Source organism: Ctenocephalides felis, unplaced genomic scaffold (assembly GCF_003426905.1).
Source record: "Ctenocephalides felis isolate EL2017-DRISC unplaced genomic scaffold, ASM342690v1 CF-g0.4_SCAFFOLD_01886, whole genome shotgun sequence".
NCBI lineage: Eukaryota > Metazoa > Arthropoda > Insecta > Siphonaptera > Pulicidae > Ctenocephalides > Ctenocephalides felis.
In genome coordinates, this window is record NW_020538040.1 from 108,278,419 (window position 1) to 108,300,872 (window position 22,454).

The 22,454-nt window shown below is 31.3% G+C and overlaps 1 protein-coding gene across 1 annotated transcript in view; it reads right to left on the bottom strand.

The window, feature by feature from the left end:
- LOC113378103 (protein TRC8 homolog) overlaps nt 1–22,454 on the bottom strand; it is a 119,816-nt gene that overhangs the window by 54,854 nt on the left and 42,508 nt on the right. The window lies entirely within an intron of this gene.

Here is a 22,454-nt window from a genome sequence, read left to right on the forward strand (position 1 = left end):
GAGATGACACCCCCTCTCAATTGTGTAATTACATTTTTTTTAAAATAACGTCGGAAATCGATAGAAGAACTAATTATAAGAATAAAATGTCTCTTATAGTTTTTCAAAAAAAACTAATACTTTTCAAGTTATAGGCCACTAAAGATTCATATATTTTTGGCGCTTTCCTTCGTTTTTTTGCAAATATCTCCTAAAATATACATTTTAACGAAAATCATGTAATGAACAAAATAATGTCAATAAAAATCTTAATAAATCGGTATTACATAAAGTGTTCTAGGAAAAATATTAAGCAAGATTTGAAAGAGCAAAGTCGTTTTTTATTTCGTTCAAGATTTAATTGTTGTATTTAAAGCCATCTAGTGTCGAGGTTTTACATTTTATGCATTTCGGTGAAATTGGGTTTTATAGTGCTCAACATAAGCTTTAAAATGAGTGCTGTTACAAGTTTTTTGCGTGTAAAATGAGTGAGCTATCATGCAAATAAGAAGCATATACGAAGTTTTTTTCTTTTAAATCATATGGTTTAATGAGCGCCATTTCCACCAGAATTACAGTAATTCACATTCCATCTAGAATTCACTTTATTATAGACATCTTGATGGATTCTAGCAGATTCACTACGTCAGTACAAACTATTTTCAGAAAATTCACGATTTTATAAAAACTTTTTTTTCTGATTTTTTTGAAAATCGAAATTATTTTCATTATATCTCAAAAAGAATAAAAGATACGTATAAAAGCATATAGATAAGAATCAAAGGGATCTTTCTGGCTTATTATTGTTTTTTTATAATTTTTATTTTACACAAAAATTGACAGAGTTATGAATGTTTAAAGACTGCGCGGTCGCGCAAATTGGAAAAAAAGTTTTTATAAAATCGTGAGTTTTCTGAAAATAGTTTGTACTGAAGTAGTGAATCTGCTAGAATCCATCAAGATGTCTATAATAGAGTAAATTCTAGATGGAATGTGAATTACTGTAATTCTGGTGGAAATGGCGCTCATTAAACCATAAGATTTAAAAGAAAAAAACTTCGTATATGCTTCTTATTTGCATGATAGCTCACTCATTTTACACGCAAAAAACTTGTAACAGCACTCATTTTAAAGCTTATGTTGAGCACTATAAAACCCAATTTCACCGAAATGCATAAAATGTAAAACTTCGACACTAGATGGCTTTAAATACAACAATTAAATCTTGAACGAAATAAAAAACGACTTTGCTCTTTCAAATCTTGCTTAATATTTTTCCTAGAACACTTTATGTAATACCGATTTATTAAGATTTTTATTGACATTATTTTGTCCATCACATGATTTTCGTTAAAATGTATATTTTAGGAGATATTTGCAAAAAAACGAAGGAAAGCGCCAAAAATATATGAATCTTTAGTGGCCTGTAACTTGAAAAGTATTAGTTTTTTTGAAAAACTATAAGAGACATTTTATTCTTATAATTAGTTCTTCTATCGATTTCCGACGTTATTTTGAAAAAATGTAATTACACAATTGAGAGGGGGGTCATCCCCCCAGGGGGTGATGGCGCAACCCGAATTGTTTTCACTTTTAAACTTGAGGGTAAGATGAACCTAATTCCAAAATTTCATTCAATTCGGAGCACAGTAAAAAAATTCAGAGGTTATACCCTTTTTTCCTCTCCGTTTACTGCACTAGTTTATAAATAATTAATTTTGAATTAGAATGAAAAACGGGACAAAAAGTATCACATATGTTTCTCCTGGTTCTAAACTACCTCCCTGCCCATTTTCATCTAAATCGGTTCAGCCGTTTATGAGTTATAAGTGTTCTGACTTAAGCGATCCTCTTTTATATATATATATATATATATATATATATATATATATATATATATATATACGATATATATAGATTTACGTTAATTTTTTTAAATACTTTTCAATAATTCTGGAATTAGTACACGAAAAATTAGATATAATCCAAAAACGCATCAACTATTAATTTTGAATGTCAAAATAATCAAATTGTTGCGTCTTCTATCATTGTCGCATTACCGAACTATTTTTAATTTCTTATTTTCAATCCAAACTTTTTAAGACAAGACTATTTTTAAATTTTCAATTATTTCTAACGCATGTGCAATATTTGCTTTTAAAACATTTTAACAGATCATTTTAACGTAATACTGATATACTTCATGTTGGATATTTTCAATTTAATTTTTTATCATTTAAGATAACCAAAATTGCATCTTAAACTTCTCTTAATTCATATCGTAAGGGCCGAAACGTATCTATTCATCTTTACTTTCCCATTGTTGTTTTAATGTGAAATTTTTAACGTATTTTAAAAATATTGTGCAAAAATTAGTAAAAGATTAAAAAATATATATATTTCTTGAATTATATTAAAAAAAAAAACTATATTAAAAATTTTTATATCCGGATCTTGTGTTGGAGCCCCGTAAGGCGTGCACTCGTATTTTTCGCATGCGTCGCATTCAAGGTAAGACCGGCCCTAATTATTACTTAGTTTTAACATCAATTTCATATATTAAGTGAATTAATTTGTAAAGTTCTGTTCTAAATATTTCATATCCAACGCCAAGTAAAAGAATTTTTGACACAATGAAACTTCTAAATAGTTTTTTTGAATAAGTAAATTTATTTTTTGTATTGTGTGATAATTTATTAAAGTAAAGCCCGGTGCACACGACGCCAGTATTCCTTGTAACAGGATTTCTATCGTAACAGGATTTCTAGCGAGCAAGAATTTTGCGCCAGATTTTCACTTAATTTATGATTAATAGTAATTTCGTGCATTTTCAAATAGATTAATATAAATATATACTGTGAATTTCATAATTTATATTTTATAGGTCTAAAATACACTAATTTTTATAAGTGTAAATCGATATCTTAAATAGTTTTTGAGTCACAGCCATTTAAAGAGTATATATATAGTATATAGCACAACGATCATTTTATCTTTAAACGCGTTTTTCTCGAAACAATCACTTTTTTTTAGACGGTTCGGTTACACTAGTTGTGCTCCTTAATATAACAATTATTGAAAATCAGTATCTTTATCGGATAATTAATACTGATATAAAAATATTAAAAAGGTTCGCAAAATTTTAATTTTTAACTTCCCATAGGGTAAGTTATTGTAATCGTCCAAAAATCGAAATCGAAAATTTTTGCATTTCTCGACGTTTTGAAGGTTTCTGAACATTTTGAGATACTTCAGAAAAAATGGGTGTGTGTATGGATACAATTTTTCGTCCACGTTTCGATTTCAAAAGATTCAAAAAACATTCGATTCCTATCGATATGAAGATGTGCTGATTAGTTTTTGGCAAAGGCAGGTCCAGCAGTTACGGAGATAAAGAGCAAAGAGAAATATAAATCGAGTTTTTGAGAGAACGGAGCATCCAATTTGAATGATCAAAAACATTCAATTAGTTCAATCATTTCAAACATTTCAATCATACAATGTTTTTTTCATTTAAATCAAATAGTTTATGAGTGCCATTTCCACCTAAATTAAAAATAATCGTATTCCATCTAGAATTAACTTGGTTTAAGAAATCTTGATGGATTCTAGAAAATACCACAACTTTAGTACAGAATAAAAGATACTTACAAAGGTGTATAGATGAAAATTCAAGGTCTTTTTCTGACTAATAATTGCTTTTTATTATTTTTCTGTTACACAAATATTGATAGAGCTATGATTGTTTAAAGAGTGCGCGGCTGTTCAAGCAGAGTGTCTTTCACCGTTTTAAAATAAGAGAAGTTACGGTAAAATTTATGATAGAGAAAGTTGTAGCTCATTTAATTACCTTTAAAATAGTATATTACAAGTTCTGATAAAATCAGAATTAAATGAGTCATAACCCAATTAATGCCGGGGATGGTGAAGGAGTGCAAATTGTTTCCACTTCTGACCTTAAGATTAAGATTAGCCTATTTCCAAAATATATATTGAATTAAATAATTATTGAATTATTAGTGAGAAAAATGTAATTTAGATATTAAAATTACTAAAAGCCAGTTAAAATATGGTACGAAATTATAAAAATTATAGGCAACATTATTGAAGCAATCATTTTGGGTAGAAAAATTCAAGGTGATATTGTACCTTTGCCGCGAATACTATATATTAATTCTTTCTGAATTTGTTATACCTTTTAAAAGACTTCAATTTCCAATACGTATATCTTATGCTATAAATCACAAAGGCAGACGATGATTTTTTGTGTGATAAATTTGGAAAATCAATGTTTTAGTCGTGAATAAACAAAAAATCATTCATTTATACATCCACATCTGCAGGTATGACTAAAAATGTTGGATAACCCTTGGCATTAAAATAAATTTAGCTATTGGAAATAAATTTGTTCTATAAATTGCAGTGTATAATTTTTAATATACAATTTTATTGAACATATTTTAATATTTGTTAAAGGGATAATTAAAGTGTTAATTGTGTCGAATTGAGAATCATCATTTTATTTGAAGCAGTTCTACATTTAACATCACCCACATTGGTGCGAATAGTAATTCGAAAAACACTAATTATTATTTTCAACTGAACGGTAAATATTAGAACAGGCTAATAAAAAAAATGTAGATGCGGGCACAGGACAACTGTCGGGTCATCTAGTAATATATATATCTTCTATATATATAAAAATAAGTCGGGTTTTCCTTCCTGACGAAATAACTCCAGAACGCACGAACTGATTTCGACAATTTTGCATTCGTTGGAAAGGTCTCGGGCTCCGCAAGGTTTATAGCTAAGAAAATTAGTGGTGCATGGCATCGTGCCCTAATGCAAAATGCTGGAACTTCACGCACCGTAATTAAAAATTCGAGTATTAAAAATAATCAATAATTGCAATTGTTTTAAATAATTGCAAATAGATTATCTTCTACATATATAAAAATAAGTCGGGTTTTTTTCCTGATCAAATTTTACCTTTTCGAATATAAAACAAACAAAAAATTTCTTCATCCTACTCACGAAACCATCTGGTGGCGAAACAGAGTTCGTCGGGTTTGCTAGTATATATATATATATATATATATATATATATATTCATATATATTTCACAGTCACGTTTTAGAAATAAATATATGAAACTTACTATATATAAAAATTATTGTGCGCTCTATCTAAATGTTTATATAAAGAGCTAATACTATTAGAGAATCATTTTTTATTGATTTGGAAGCTTTTGCGTTCGTGGGAGCAAAGAAATTCGAAAATGTTCTTGTTAAGAACCACCCTAATATATATATATATATATATATATATATATATATATATATATATATATATATATATTTATTAGATGTGAAGTATGAGCAAAGCAACACTCAGATTTTTTAACACAACTTTATTTTATAATTACAAACGTTTCGAGACCATGGTGTGCCTCATCTTCAGTGTAATTTCAAAAAACAGTTACTTATTACTATACATTCTTTAATATTTTGTTTAAACTATATTTAACTTTTGAATATAAAAACACCAACTATTCCTTGCATTGACAAGCGACAATTGCTTCATTCAATGCTTGAGACGGTACATTGTCGTATTTTTGCCTTAAGCCCGGTGCACACGACGCCAGATTTCATGCTGGACAGTTTGTTTCCTAGCAACGACATGATAAATAATAACTTACGATCTTGCCCGACATATTTTGCGATCTTGCCAGCCAGATTTCACGTTTAAGATCTCTATTCACAACGGCGGTATCCCATCATAATTTCTGTGTAAAACCGTTGCCTAGCAACGTCGGAATTTGATTTCACAACAACTATCCTCGAAAATTCCTTCCGTATTTTGCGAATAGAGCATGTCCTAATCAGCGATGGATTAACTATTTTGTGGACGATACCTTCAGTGCGGGGCGTAGCGTGCCTTGGCGGGGCCCCGTATCAAAATTTGTTTGGGGCCCCCCCACAAAAAGAATTTTTTTTTTACAAAATACATAAAATCAAAATAATATTTATTTATCGCTTTTATTATTTATCTATCTAATTTTCTCTCATTTTCTGAATTTTTCACAAATGATTCCAGATAGGTATTCACTTTCTTTGAATTGTTTTGAAAAATTAAATTATTTAATGATCTTTAAATATTATAAGGATTCTGTCACTAGGCACATATAGGTCTGAGAGACATTTCTGTCCTAATTTTTTTACGTAATTTTTAATTAGTTTCATTTTTGAAAAAAATTTTTGCGATTGCGATTGTAACTGGAAGGGCCAAGAGAAAAATGCATGTTGTTATTTCTTTGGAAAAATGCATCCATCACATTTCTTAGATTTTTTACTTCAAATCTATTTCTAGTATAGAGCCAGTATTTTTTTACTGTAGTTCAGTCGACAGATTTCTGGAAACGTTTATTAATTCTTCATTTCAAAAAGACAAATGTTACTATTTACGTCGCAATCTTTATTTGGTTTATGAAATTAATATATCCAAACAGCAAATAGTATACACTAAAATAAGATTTTGGGTCTAAAATTCTCTCATCTTGTGATAACTCATCATAATAACGCTTCATTATCTTTTGTCTTTTGTTCTTTGAAATAATTATTGCAATCCATCTTTTTTGCAGAATATTCGACTTCTTTTGCAAACTAATTCACTAAATTTTCATGTTTTAATTTGCACGGTCTATTCAAAAGATTAATAATAAAATGCTAGTTTTTTATAAGTCATTACTGTCATATTGTGAAATTCTAGAAATGAAACTAATAATTTAAAACAGTGAAGAAAGATCTCTGAAAATGATTTAGTTGATCATATTTAGCAAAATCTAACTATTAAACAATTTAAGTAGTAACAAAAACTAATATAAAAATGTTATAAATATAACTATAAAAATTCCAAATTCCAATTTTTGATGAAAAATGTATAAACTGGATTAGTTTTATAGATTTGTTGACAAGAATATTAACTTTTCGGATATGCAAAAATTTACTAATTGAATTGATTGCTAGAGCTTGTAGAAATATTGCAGCAGAAATAAATTCTCTCAAAGCTTACATGTTGAAGTTTAATACCTCTCGATTACAAAAGAAAATGCAAACTGCGTTAAAATTATTCATTTTTTAAAAAAATTGTTGTTTTGCTTTCTGATTGTGCTCATTGGGGGCCCCCTTGGCTCGGGGGCCCCGTATTTTTGATACGGCTGATACGGCGGTAGTTACGCCCCTGCTTCAGTGTCCAATAGCAAAGCTGTATTTTATCACATAAATATTAATTCGTACTTGATTCATGTACTTTGATTTTGGAAGCGTTCAGTTTTTATTTTGTAAATTAGTATTGTGTTTTTATTTTGTAAATAGCGGCGTGAATAAATGATTAGTTTAGGAAACGCAGTTCAGTAATTTTAAAATATTCAAATTTCCGAAAAAAATTAAATATGCATTTTTTTTAATTTTCGTATTTTTATCTGAAATATCAAATATATCAAAATTTTCAAAAAATTTAAAAAAAATTAAATCGTTTTATTTAAAAAATTTCGAAATATGCAAAAATACTAAAAACTAAATAAATTTTTGAAAGAAATTCATGTTTTTTATAAATGTTATGCCCGATTATTAGACTTTGTTAATATATATATATATATATATATATATGTATATATATATGTATATATATATATATATGTATATATATATGTATATATATATATATATATGTATATATATATATATGTATATACATATATATATATCTGATTTTTCACATTTGAATTTTTTATCTAATTTTTTCAAATTAGTGAATGTCAATTCAATACCGTAAGCAAATTAAATATTAATCATCAATCAATTTACCCATAAAAAGTATGAGCGCATTGCCATAGAGAATCGGCCACACCCTGGTATTAAAATAATATTATACGCCATTTTAAAGGTTTTTTTGAAAAAACCGATATACCAATTTTTAACTTTGTATCTCACCTTATGGCCGAGATATCATTGAAAACATGTGAAAGTGGCTCCTTTTTTCAAACTCACTTTTTGGCGTAACCATAAAAGATATCGAAAAAAATTAACGTGGTTCTATTCATATTGGCTTAGGCCACATCATGTAGAACAATCGATGCCAAATAATCATTTATTATTAGCTGAAAAAGATAAAATAATTTTTCAATTGATGTTTTCCGGTAGTGCGCTTAGTTGGACTACCTTCTAATTAGCGTTATTCGAAAGCCATTTTAACCAATATGTTGTTCTAAGGATTGCATTAAACATGTACGAGGTGTGTTCAAAAAGTACCCGGAATTACTAATAATTAAATTTCGCGGGTCTGGAGTGTCTGATAGTCAAAAATTTTTTTTTATTGTGTTGGTATACATGCCCCTAAAGTATGATGAAATTTTCAGCTATATTCACTGTTTACTTTGTCTGTGGTAGTCGCTAAGGTTCGACGTGTTTTTCTGAGCTCGGCGATTTTTACAATGGAAGAATTGAAAAGTCAAAGAATTTGTATTAAATTTTGCGTAAAAAATGAAATAAAGTGTTGCAAAGTGCAAAAATTCACCAGATATGGCTCCGTGTGACTTTTTCCTATTCCCAAAGTTGAAGAGACCCATGAAAGGACGGCGGTTTTCCTCGATTGAAGAAAATCGCTGAGAGTGCTCAAGGACATATCAAAAAGTGAATATCAAGGGTGCTTCGAAAATTGGAAAAAACGCTGGCATAAGTGTATTATATCTGGGGGGGACTACTTTGAAGGGGACCACATTAATGTAGACGAATAAATAAATATTTTTTTGAAAAAACTAAAATTTCGGGTACTTTTTGAACAGACCTCGTATGTCAAGAGCACTATGCTTTTCTTGGACAGTTCTTTGATCATCTTGCCCTTTATTTTATCCACGCCAGCGCTTTTTTTGTTTTTAGTAAGCATTATGTATTTTTTAACTTCCTTGGGAGTAGTTTTCATTATCGCACTTTTATTTTTGTTATCTATCATAAGTGCGGCGTTAGCTTCTTGTTCGGTTTGATCATCAGCAGAAGAAAAAACAGTTTTTAAATAGTTCGCGAATAATGCCGCTTTCTCTTTGTTGCTTTTTGCTCATTCGCTTGCGCTGTCCATTCTTATAGGTGCATTGTGGAATGTTTGATGTCTAGTGGACTTCGTGGGCTTCCATATTGTTTTGTCGTACCTGCTTAAGTTTGAAATATAGTGCGTAATCTCACTGTCCCTTAGATCTGTTAGTTTCTTTTTGAGGCAATTTGTCAGGTTATTAAAGATTGTTTTATCCTTAGGATCTTGCGTGTTTTGTCATTTTTTCCTTGCTTTACGTTTTTGTTTTATTAGGCGTTTTATTTCTAGGGGTATATCATAGTTAATTTTATCTTGTTCGTGTATTGTGGGGGTAGCTTTTGTAACTGCATCTTGCAATGTAGTTATGAACGCGTTTAGGCTATTGTCAATGTCCTCTGTAGTTTTTAGACTTATTTGGAGATTATGTTTGAGATTCAATTTCAGTTTTAAATGCATCCCAATCCGTCTTGTTATTGTTATTTACTTGCTTATTTAATATACGTGAACTCAATGTTAAGATTATTGGTGTATGCTCCGAGGAGAGATCTAAGTTATTTTCAATCGTCATGTAGTTAGGCGAAATACCACTCGTTGTGAAAAGGTCTTGCAGGTCAGGTGTTTTTTGTTTGTCTGTAGGCCAGTATGTAGGACTTCTAGTTGACATAAAAGAGTAATTGTTTTTCTGTATTAGTGCTGCCAGTTCTTTACTTTTTCTTGTGGTTAGTATTGATCCCCAGAGCGTGTTTTTGGAGTTGAAGTCTCCTCCCACGATGAATTTTGTTCCTAAGGTTCTGAAATATTTTTCATAATCTCACATTTAAGATTATACCTAGGGGGACAATAAATTGCAGAAATTGTTAAATCAGTTGCATGTGTGAAACCCTGAACTTTTATAGTGGTTGCTTGTATTTCGTTGTGTTGAAATTTTAGTAGTTCATATTACTCGATCGAAGATTTTATCAGTATACCTGTACCAGCGTCAGCAGTTTGGTCTGGATGATTGGTGAAATAAAAGTTATAAGATGGAATTCTGAAGAATAAAGAATCAGTCAAGTAAGTTTCACTTATTAAAAGAATATCGATCGTTTGTAGGTGTAGGCAAGTTTTTAATTCATTTTGATGGTTTAAAATACCGTTGGCATTCCATTCGGCAATGCGTAACAGGTTAATCATTTTTTAACTAGTTAAGTAAGCATATTGAGGATCATATTGTTCTGTTCCATAAGTTGTTTGAACATATCTTTGAATGTACTTAAAAATTAATGTAGTTGATCCTATTTCTGTTGCATTGTGTCCGCCGTTGTTTTGATTTTTCAGAATTTCGGAATAACTCATGTTGTTCGAGACATTAGTATAATTTGATCGTAGTCTTGTATTGCTTTCTTGAAAGTGTTTTGAAATGTTTTGTAATGGTGTGGCACTATTTTTGTTATGTAAGGTATTATACATAGTGCGGTAGCTGGTGCATCCTCTATAGTTTGCCGAATGTGGGCCTCCGCACAAAGCGCATGTGGCTGGAGTGCTTTTTAATTTTTTACATTTTAAAGTTTCATGGTCGCCGCCGCATTTTACGCAGACAAATGGTCTGTTGCAATAGGATTTACAGTGTCTATATAATTGGCACCTTGTCAATTGCATAATACCAAATCTTTTTCTGGGAGATTCCACTGTTACAATTTGATTTAAAAGTTTGTTCAGTTTATAAATTGTGGTGTTATTCTTTGAAGGCTCCAAATCGACGAAAAACATGTTTAAGGAGTATTTAGTCTTGTGTTGCAAGATATTGACAATGTTTCTCTCTTTGTAGTTTAGGTTTTCTAGCGCTGTTTTAATTTCGTCAGTATCGGTTGTGTGGTGAATATTTTTTATAACTACTCTGTAGGCTCTTCTCTTGTTTAATTTGGTAGGTATGATACACTACGCGTTTTGGTTTAAAAAACTGTATGAGCAATTTATATTGCTCGGGGTTTTCGACGTTTATTTTCCTTATATCGTCGTACAATGATTTTGTTGTGTACTGCTTCCTGTTTATTATTGTGTTGATTTCGCCTGTCATGTCAGCGATACGGGCTAGCCCGTAGGTAAGCGGTTAAGAGCGACGGGACTTGTTTCAGAGGTCCCGGGTTCGATACCCACTTCGAGCAGCCTGTTGTCAGGCAGCAGTGACAACGATTTTCACTTGAAAATATAGATAGAAATATGTTTCCAAGAGAAAATAGCCCTTGCCCGGCATTGCTGCACCAATAAAAAGTCAGCCCTATTAGATTAATTCTAATAACAAAAATCATCAAATATGGATGAATTAACCATTGAGATACCATCTAAAAATACGAAGTAAGGAGAAGTTTCAGCCCAACAGCTCATAGGACGTAAGGTTCTGATTCCTGTTAAAAATAAAAAAAAATGTCAGCGATACTGTCGACGCCGTAGACGAAGATGGGTGGAACCGTATTCCTGTTATCGGCTTGCGAGGTCGAAGGGCTCGGTGCTTCTATTGTGTTATCGGCTTGGGTCGCCGGTTTACCTATTGCGAGAACATTAAACCGGTTTGATGTTTTTATAATGCCGACGTTTTCAATATGACGTGTTGGTGTTTTTCGACATTTGTTAGTTTCGATTGTCTGCCAGATTACTGCTTGATTAACTTGTTCTGTTTCTATGTGACTAACAGTTTCGGGTGATTGATAATTAATGTTTTTATGTTTATTCATTAAATGATTTTGCACGTATGCACTATCTGTTTGCAAGGTGTTTAACATGTGATTAACAGTTTCGGGTGATTGGTAATTAATGTTTTTATGTTTATTAATTAAATGGTTTTGCACGTATGCACTATCTGTTTGCGAGGTGTCGTTCAGTATTTCAATTGTTTGTACAATTGGAATAGTTGGACTATTTTCTTCGCTGTTCTGCATGATTATTTAGTAACACTGTGAATACACTGTATTTTTTCACTGTACTGTTTTTTAAGGTGCCCCCCTAAAAGGGGGATTAATTTCACTAATGTATAGTTTTGGATGGATCGAATATGTTTTTATATTACACAGCTCACTAATTTTGTTATGGTTGGATAATTATTATTTTATTTTATTGAAGCACTGATCCAAACAGTACGGCTGCTCGAGGTAAGCAATCTCATGTCAAATATGTCAATAAAATTTCCTTTCATATTTGAACGAAGAAAAATACCTTATATCTAAATATTATTTATTTTTTAATAAATTATTGATTATTTTATTAATGAATAAATTATATAACTATTTAATTTATACTTTTGGCTCACAATCAATACAGGACCATTTACGAACTAAATATTTTTTTACGTAAAGTATTTGATTTTCGACATTTGCATTTTATTTCAATTTTGTGAATTGCAAATGTCAAAATAGTTTGTTTTCCGTCGAAATTTAATATAATATTTAGTTTTCAATCGTGATTTATATTGTTTTTCTGACTGAAATGCTATAGACTCGTATCATATTGCCAGACATTTTTGATTGCCAGACATGGTTAACAACCGCAGAAACATCTGGCAAATTAATTTTATGTGTTTTTACCCTTAACGAACATAATATTAAAATTTCAGACGGACCAAAATGATTTGAATTTTAAAAAAAATTAATATATAAGTTGGCGTCTGGCACATATTTAGCAGCGCCCAAAATGTCTGGCAACAAAAAATGTGAGTTTAGTGAACCTATTCGAAGTAAAAAAAAATGAAAATTGAACTGACTAAAATGCTTTCAAAGTTTTGAAATCGCGCTGTACAAGTTGGCTGCGCACTAATTAACGCAAATACTTGCAGTTGCCAGACGGCCCGTACTCTAGCCGAGAGACCACCAAAGACCACGTACCAAAAAACCAGCCTGACTAAAACGCTTTCTCTAAAACGTTGCTACCTCCCGTACTATAAGAAATTGCTTGGGCGCCTTACGATCAACGACTATAAATGCATTGTATGTTGAAGCAAACATATATCGTCTACACCTAAGGAGAAAACTGTTGGCATCTAATTTCATCATAGATAGATTAAAATACAACAACATTGAAGTGATAAAAAGAGTTGTTGAACTCAGAAATAAACACAAAAAAACCCTATTCTTGTTACTGCTTTTATTGAAGCAGAAAACAAATATAAGCTTCTTAAAAAATAAACAACACTCATAAAGTTTCAATATAATTACAATGTCATATCTTCAAATCTTAACAATATAATTCAGATCGGTTTTTAAAACACCATTACAACTGCAGACTCAAATAAACGAAGAATATCAACTTTTTTGAAATGTTAATATGAAAATGCACTTTTTGGCATATTTTTCTCAAACACGGTGCTCTGAAAGATCTCATTTATATATACTCATTGGTATATATAAAACATTTTCTAGGTTATATTATTTTTTACAGTTATAATTTCCCAGAATTTAGCGAAAAATAGATAGTAATATATGAAGGTCCGGGGTTAAAAAGGTCCACCAGCGATGTGTCAAAAACCAGTAAATTTAAGCATTGTTTAACAACAATATTTGAAAGTAGAGAGAAAAAGATGTATAACCAGCTATAACCTTGATTCTCATGACTTTGCTATTGGCAGATAAACGGTAATCTTTGAAAATCCATAATAAAAGTATTGTCTTCCGTTGGTAGTGTAATTATTTTGTAAAATACCTTTAAAATTAAAATAAGACATTAAACCTGTTTGCCACCTGTAGTCCAGTCATTTGGTGCAAAAAAAGGCTGTTGCCGGTACAGTACTCCGGGAATTCTGAAAATTGGTAATCTCATAGATTTCGAGGTGCTCTTTACGAAAATCAATTTTGCCACCTCAAATTTGAACGGCAAGTTGCCGCCATATTGGAAAAATGGCGTCAAAAAACAGCTTTTTTAAAATATCTTCTTTCTGTCTGATTCTGCGATAAAAGTATCTATGTACGAATTAAACTAGAGAAAATTTCCTATAATTCCTTAGAAAACCGTTTTTTTTTGTAAAACTGATAGTTTGAGAGTACGGCCGCCTCAAAGTCTTTGCTGCTCTCGCCGTAGTATCAAATCTCTCCATATATGACAGCACTTCGAACTTGACCACATTCTCTCTAATAATAAATATTTTCAATGTTAAATTGAGCAAATAAGATCTAGAACTAGCTGTAAGTGGAATTCTGTCTTAAGGCAATTAAGGCATCGTGCCTTAAGGCAAATTGCTGGAACTTCCCGTACCAAAAAACAATCAACATTTTTGAAAAAATTTTACTTCGAAAAAATTAGATTTTTGATTTTTGTTTGAAAACAAATTTTTTTTGAAAAGAAAAATGTTTTCTTCATTTTGACATATTTTGGAAATTCTGAAGGTTTTTTCAAAGCAATCGTACTGCTTTCACTGCATAAAGACGAAATATCAAAGCGCGTAAGCGCCGCATCGCCGTCTAACGCGTAAACATTGGTACGGAACCCATGGGAATGTAAACAAAATTTATACTTATTGTTAAAATCTCTATAAAATATCTGATAATTTGATGTGCATATGTCTAATGATCATTTTTGACCGCCAAATGGCTCATTTTTTTACTTTTTCCTCCATATCTCCAAAGTCGTTGGACCTGCCTTTCCGAATTATTCAAATTCAAATCGGACGCTCCGTTCTCTTAAAAACTGAGTTACCGTTTTTGGCATTTTTGCCCCGTATCTTCGAAACGGCTAGACCTACCTTTGCCAAAAACTAATCAGCACGTCTCCTTATCAATACAAATCGTCGACGAAAATTTGTACCCGCACATACATACACACACACACACACACACACACTTACATCCATTTTTTCTAAGGTATGCCAAAATGTTCAGAAACCTTTGAAACGTAAAGATATATAAAAATTTTCATTTTCGATTTTTTTGCGATTACTATAACTTGCCCTACGGGAAGTTAATACTCAGAGTAACCAACAAACAGACATGCGAGAACTAAAAGCAATGATGAAAACTATCATAGACCAAATGAGCACTATGCTGAACATTCTGAAGAACCTTTTACCTTTGAGAAAATGATGGCCTCATAGTACAAACTATGTACATGGAACGCCAACGGGCTTGCGCAGTACCACCGAGAAGTAAAACAATTTCTTCGTCATAACGATATTGATATAATGTTAATCAGTGAAACACATTTCGCTAGCAAAAGCTAACCCAACATTCCATAATATACAACATTCATTACCAGACATCCGGAGACAAACCACATGGCGGAACAGCAATCATAATAAAGTCTAAAATCAAAAATTCTTTTTTGTTATTGTTATTTTGTTATGTTTATTATTCTTATTGTTTTTAAATTTTATTTATTTTTATTAACTAATTATTAACTAATCAGCACGTCTCCTTATCAATACAAATCGTCGACGAAAATTTGTACCCGCACATACATACACACACACACACACACACACACATACATCCATTTTTTCTAAGGTATGCCAAAATGTTCAGAAACCTCTAAAACGTAAAGATATATAAAAAATTTCATTTTCGATTTTTTTGCGATTACTATAACTTACCCTACGGGAAGTTAAAAAAATAATTTAAATATTTTTCGTTTTTTTTTACTAATTTTTTAACACTTCAATGGTAAAGTAGCTATAGGTATACTTATAGCTTAAGTAGCACCTTATAGCTTCAAGTAGCTTGAAGCGTTAAAAAATCACCAAAAAAACAGAAAAATATTTGAATTAATTTATTTCTAGATCTTATTCGCTTAATTTAACATTGAAAATATTTATTTATTAGAAGGAATGTGGTCAAGTTCGAAGTGCTGTCATGTATGGACAGATTTGATACTACGGCGAGAGCAGCAAAGACTTTGAGGCGGCCGTACTCTCAAACTATCAATTTTACAAAAAAACGGTTTTCTAAAGAATTGTAGGAAATTTTATTTAGTTTAATTCGTACATAAATACTTTTATCGTAGAATGAGCCAGAAAGGAGATATTTTAAAAAAGCTGTTTTTTGACGTCATTTTTTCAATATGGCGGCAACTTGCCGTTCAAATTTGAGGCGTCAAAGTTGATTTCCGTAAAGAGCACCTCGAAATCTATAAGATTACCAATTTTCAGAATTCCCGGAGTACTGTACCGGCAAAATGACCAAATGACTGGACTACTGGCCGTTCAAAGTATTATTTATAATTATACACAAAATCCAGAATCCAAAAGAAACCTGAAAAACTTGAAACGTAATCAATATGTCGATAGGTCACTGGGTTTTGACCATTTTCCAATCCATATTGAATTTAGTATGAAACTAGCTGTAAGTGGAATTCTGTCTTAAGGCAATTAAGGCATCGTGCCTTAAGGCAAACTGCTGGAACTTCCCGTACCAAAAATTATTATTTTTTTAAAAACGATTGACATTTTTAAAACAAATTTACTTCGAAAAAATAAGATTTTTGAGAAACTATAAATTAAACAAAAAATTACTTTTTTTTTAAAAAAAATTTTTTTCAAAAAAAAATCAATTTTTTTTTTTTTTTTTTAATTTTTTTTTGGAAAAAATAATGTTTTCTTTATTTTGGCATATTTTGGAAGATCTTTTTTCAAAGCAATCGTACTGCTTTAACTGCATAGAGACAAAATGTCAAAGCGCGTAAGCGCCGCGTCGCCGTCTAACAAATAAATATTGGTACGGAACCCATAGGAATGCAAACAAAATTTATACTTATTGTTAAAATCTCTATAAAATATCTGATAATTTGATGTGCATATATCTAATGATCATTTTTGACCGCCAAATGGCATTTTTTTTTACTTTTTTCGTTAGATCTCCGAAACCGCTAGACCTGCCTCATGAAAATTTGATCAATTCTTCATCTTGTCAATACAAGTCAAATGTTTTTTGAATTATTAAAATCGGACGCTCCGTTCTCTTAAAAACTGAGTTACCGTTTTCGGCACTTTTTGCCCCGTATCTTTGGAACGGCTGGACCTGCCTTCGCCAAAAACTAATCAGCACGTCTCCTTATCAATACGAATCGAATGTTTTTTGAATTATTCAAATCGGTTGATCCGTGTTCCCGAAATCGTCGACGAAAATTTGTATCCGCACATACATACACACACGTACATACATACATACATACACACACACACACACATACACACACACACACACACATACATCCATTTTTTCTAAGGTATGCCAAAATGTTAAGAAACCTCTGAAACGTAAAGATATATAAAAATTTTCATTTTCGATTTTTTTGCGATTACTATAACTTACCCTACGGGAAGTTAAAATCGCAAAAATATAAATAAATCAGTAAGGAAATGGAATTGTAAACGAATAGATTGGGATAATTATAAAGCCACTATAAAAGAAAAAGGCGAACTGATAGATATTTCTACAACAGAAGTTAGTTATAGTGAATTCTTAGATTGGATTGATGGTGCTGTGCTGCTAACGGCAGTATACAAATAAACAAGCCAAATATTACACACAGAAAACTAATGGTTTGAATATGAGTGCCTGGATTTAATTAAAAAACTAATAAGGAGAAGCCGCGCGTTGCTCGTCTCGGATTTTGATGAAACTTGGCACAATGGTAGATTTGATGCCCAAACTGACCGTGGTAAAATATTTAGTGCAGTAAACGGAGAGGAAAAAAGGGTATAAGCTCTGAATTTTTTTACTGTGCTCCGAATTGAATGAAATTTTGAAATTAGGTTCATCTTACCCTCAAGTTCAAAAGTGAAAACAATTCGGGTTGCGCCATCACCCCCCGGGGGGATGACGCCCCTTCTCAATTGTGTAATTACATTTTTTCAAAATAACGTCGGAAATCGATGGAAGAACTAATTATAAGAAAAAAATGTCTTCTATAGTTTTTCAAAAAAACTAATACTTTTCAAGTTATTGGCCACTAAAGATTCATATATTTTTCGCGTTTTTCTTCGTTTTTTTGCAAATATCTCCTAAAATATACATTTTAACGAAAATGGTGTAACGAACAAAATAATGTCAATAAAAATCTTAATAAATCGGTATTACATAAAGTGTTCTAGGAAAAATATTAAGCAAGATTTGAAAGAGCAAAGTCGTTTTTTATTTCGTTCAAGATTTAATTGTACGTATTTAAAGCCATCTAGTGTCGAGGTTTTACATTTTATGCATTTCGGTGAAATTGGGTTTTATAGTGCTCAACATAAGCTTTAAAATGAGTGCTGTTACAAGTTTTTTGCGTGTAAAATGAGTGAGCTATCATGCAAATAAGAAGCATATACGATATTTTTTCTCTTAAATCATATGGTTTAATGAGCGCCATTTCCACCAGAATTAAAGTAATTCACATTCCATCTAGAATTCACTTCATCATAGACATCTTGATGGATTCTAGCAGATTCACTACTTTAGTACATACTATTTTCAGAAAACTCACGATTTTATAAAAACTGATAAAAAATTCAGACCTAAAACGCTCCGTTTACTGCACTAATTAGAGGCCTATTAAAAGCAGTTTAATTATAAAAATTAATTAAAGTTTGCATTGTAGCAGCGCACGGCATGCATGCAATGCTTTTCCTTATCAATAGCAGATTGGCCGAGTGGCTATCGTCGTGGAATTCTAATTTTTGCTCCGGGGTTCAATTCCCGATTCAGATATATTTTTTTATCATTTTTGTTTGATATTTATAATTTCACGTGTAAATAATATAAAAATTTATTTGATTTTTCAACTATGTTCAAATTTACTATTATGAGGATGAGTTATAAGCAGCATTCATAGGTGTTTTTGTTAATTTTCTGTACAATTTAAAATTTTCATAATAGAAAGTGATATTGGTTAATTTGTATAGTATTTGTTTATACATAAGTTCCTAATAATATCAGAATTAGACCAAGGCTTAAATTTATTAAAAATAATTTTCTTTGTTTTAGGAACAAATCTACCTAATTAGCTATAAATTGTAACGTAAAAGATCACATGCATCAAACACGTTCACGCCGGGGACGATTTTTGCATACTTTCTTATAGGACGGCTACAAAAAGAACGATACGCTTTATCGGGCGGCGTGCATTTTCTTGCACGTTCAGATTTGCATAGGCGCTGCATATCTGCTCACGATCAGGATTATTTCTTTAGATGAGATTGATGATGAACTAAATAACTCTATGAACCCGTTTTATTATAAGGATTTAACTCTGCTGATATTTGAACCTTTTATTTTATAAAATGTAGAATTATAAAGCTTAGTGTAAAAACGCGGTTAGACTGACCGTTTTAACCTGTAAACTGCCGTTAGTTTTATTTTCGAATACATGCATTGTTGCAATTTTGCAGCTGACTTATTTTATAAATGTCTTTATAAATTAACATTATTCATAGTAATATTTTAATGCCAAAATTTTGCTTTAACAATCATTATTACAAGTAGTGTACATAGTGTTGGTTGTGGTTTTTATTTTCGTATGTCTAAAAATATCAACATGGATATAATAATGAGTGACTGTGATGAATCTGTAAATATGAGTAGAAAAAGGGCATCAAGATTACGGATACTTTCTTCATCTTCAGATGAAGGTTTTTGTGTAATTAGTGAAGTGGATGATTGTTTTACTGATAATGAATATTTAGTGTCGAAATCAATAAATGAGAGTGTGGATGATGAATGGCAAGGCATAGGTTAAAAAGCTTCTACAATAATTGAATATTCGGGAAAAGAGGAGTTTTTACATGAAAGTATTAACTGCGATGACGCATTTGCTTTATATAAACTTCTTTTTCGGCAGCCTTGGAAGTATGTTACAAGGTATGAAATGAATACTTTCATAGGCATATTACTTATCATGGGTATCGTGCAGTTACTAGAAATTCGTTTGTACTGGTCTAAAAACGACATGTACGCAAACACAAGAATAAAAAATGCAATGAAACAATCGTTTTTAAGCCATACTCAAGTTTTTACATTTTTCTGATAATACCACAGCAACTCCAGACCGATTATACAAAATTCGTGAAATTGTAGATGCCATTGTTCATACATTCAAAAGTTCCGTTAGACCTGGTCAAAAAATTCTTATTGATGAGAGCAGGGTTCCTTGGAGAGGACACAAATATGGCATAAAATTATACAAATTATGTTTACCCGAAGGATATACGCATAATATCGAAATATATGCCGGAAAAATGGAACGATGATTGAAAAATGCCACTCTCAAGATGTGGTAATGAGATTGCTGATCGGCTTGTTATTTGAGGGGCGCACTCTTTTCATCGATAGTTTTTACACTAGTGTTAAACTTTAGGTAAACTTCTTTAATATTACAAATATTACATTTATGTGTGGCACAGTTAAAATTAACAGAAAGAATTTACCAAGCCAAGCAAAGCAAAAACAAAAACGTGGTGAATTGTTGGCTCTGGAAAATCGCAGCGGAATAAAATTTTTAAAATGGACGGACAAAAGACCGATATGCATGCTGATCACTGCAAATCATCATCAATGCCAATTTATAGAAGCAGCAAATGGCAAAATAAAGCCTGATGTTGTATTCGGATCAGCTATAGGGGTATTATAGTTGCCTACGCAAAACAATAAAATGGTATCGAAAAATAGTGATACAACTAATTTGTGGAACATCGATTGCAAATGCTTGGTGCATACATAGAAAATGGGACGCAAAAAATTTAAATATCTTAAAATTTAGAAAAATAATCATTGATCGGCTTTTGTCAAAAGAAAAAAATCAGTGCAATGGTCAATCAAATAAACATATGCTGGAATTATTTGAGGAATCGGCAGCAAGGCTCGGCAAAGCTGCAAGAATGGCTACAAAAATTAACTTTGAAAAAGGGCAAAACATTTGCAGCCAATAAGGCAAAAAGAGTTACAACTCATTGCGCGCATTGCAAGGGGAAACCAGCACTATGTTTGCAGTGTTTTAACAAATTACACAAATAATGTTATTGTAGAACTGGCAATATATTTATAAAACTATTTGATCATGTTTATATTATTGAACTATTGAACTTCTATGTTATGTAAATTATAACAATTTAATATTTTAATTTTCAGCGTCCCATTGCATAACTAAGGGTTATATACCATAACAAAAAAATAAATATCTTTTAATCAAATGTGTGTTGTATATTTAATATTTTAATTTTCAGCACCCCAAAGTAAAATTAAATTTGTACTAATGTGGTACAATTGCGATTGGTGAGACAGTCGAGCGTGGGCCACCGGTGGTACACGCCGCCTCATGAGGCAGTTCAGTGTGGTACACCGATGGTACACACCGACGTGAACGTGTTAATGTCAGGACATGTATACAAAAAAAACTCCATGATGTACTTAAAATTTCCCTGTAACGATTAGAACAATGCGCTTTGTATAAATTGTAAAGAAGTTATTATTATTAATAATTTAATAATAAAAGTTATTATTATTAAATTGCGAAGTATTGGGTTTGGGAATTGAGTAATTGGGAATGTAAGGGAAACAGAAATATAAAGAGTGGGATAATGATTGTCCTCGGGTAAAAGACGTTCGGTATCATAAATTATGTTGCAAAAGTAAGAACAAACACTAAATCTAATAATCTGCTACTGGTATTGAAAATATAATTATATTGATTGAGACCTAATAAGTTAATAAAATTAAAGATTAAGTTACATTTTGCATTAGTAATATTGTAATATAATTGATGGAAATGAGGAACATTGAAACCATCAATAATTAGAACATTTCTGTCAGAAACGTAAGATTCTAGTAGATCGAGAAAAGTTTCAAAATTCTCAGTAGATATATCAGGTGGACGATCAATACTAATATGCTAGAATTCTTAAGGATACACTTGCAGCCAACAATATCAATCATTGGGAGGGATTCACAAATAAAGTTCAATTTCAAAGGTTTACAAGTAATATGTTTTTTTGCTGCAAGAAGTGCACCACCACCACGATATTAATTATTGATACCATAAGTTCGACCGCATCTGAAAACATTGACATTTCAGAATAGGCGACAAAATCACTATCAAGATTACTCGATGCAAGCAGGCAGTCCGAAGTCTTAGTGTTGAGTCCGAGAACATTTTGATGGTAACATGTAAAGACATTACTAAGGGCAAAGTTAGTTTAAAAAAACTATTCGTGAAACGTTATTAATATATTTAATTAACTTCCCGTAGGGCAAGTTATAATAAGTTATAGCAAAAAAATCGAAAATGAAAATTTTTATATATCTTTACGTTTCAAAGGTTTCTGAACATTTTGGCATACCTTAGAAAAAATGGATGTATGTGTGTGTGCGTGCGTGTATGTGTGTGTGTGCGGATACAAATTTTCGTCGACGATTTCGGTAACACGGATGAAGCGATTTGAATAATTCAAAAAACATTTGATT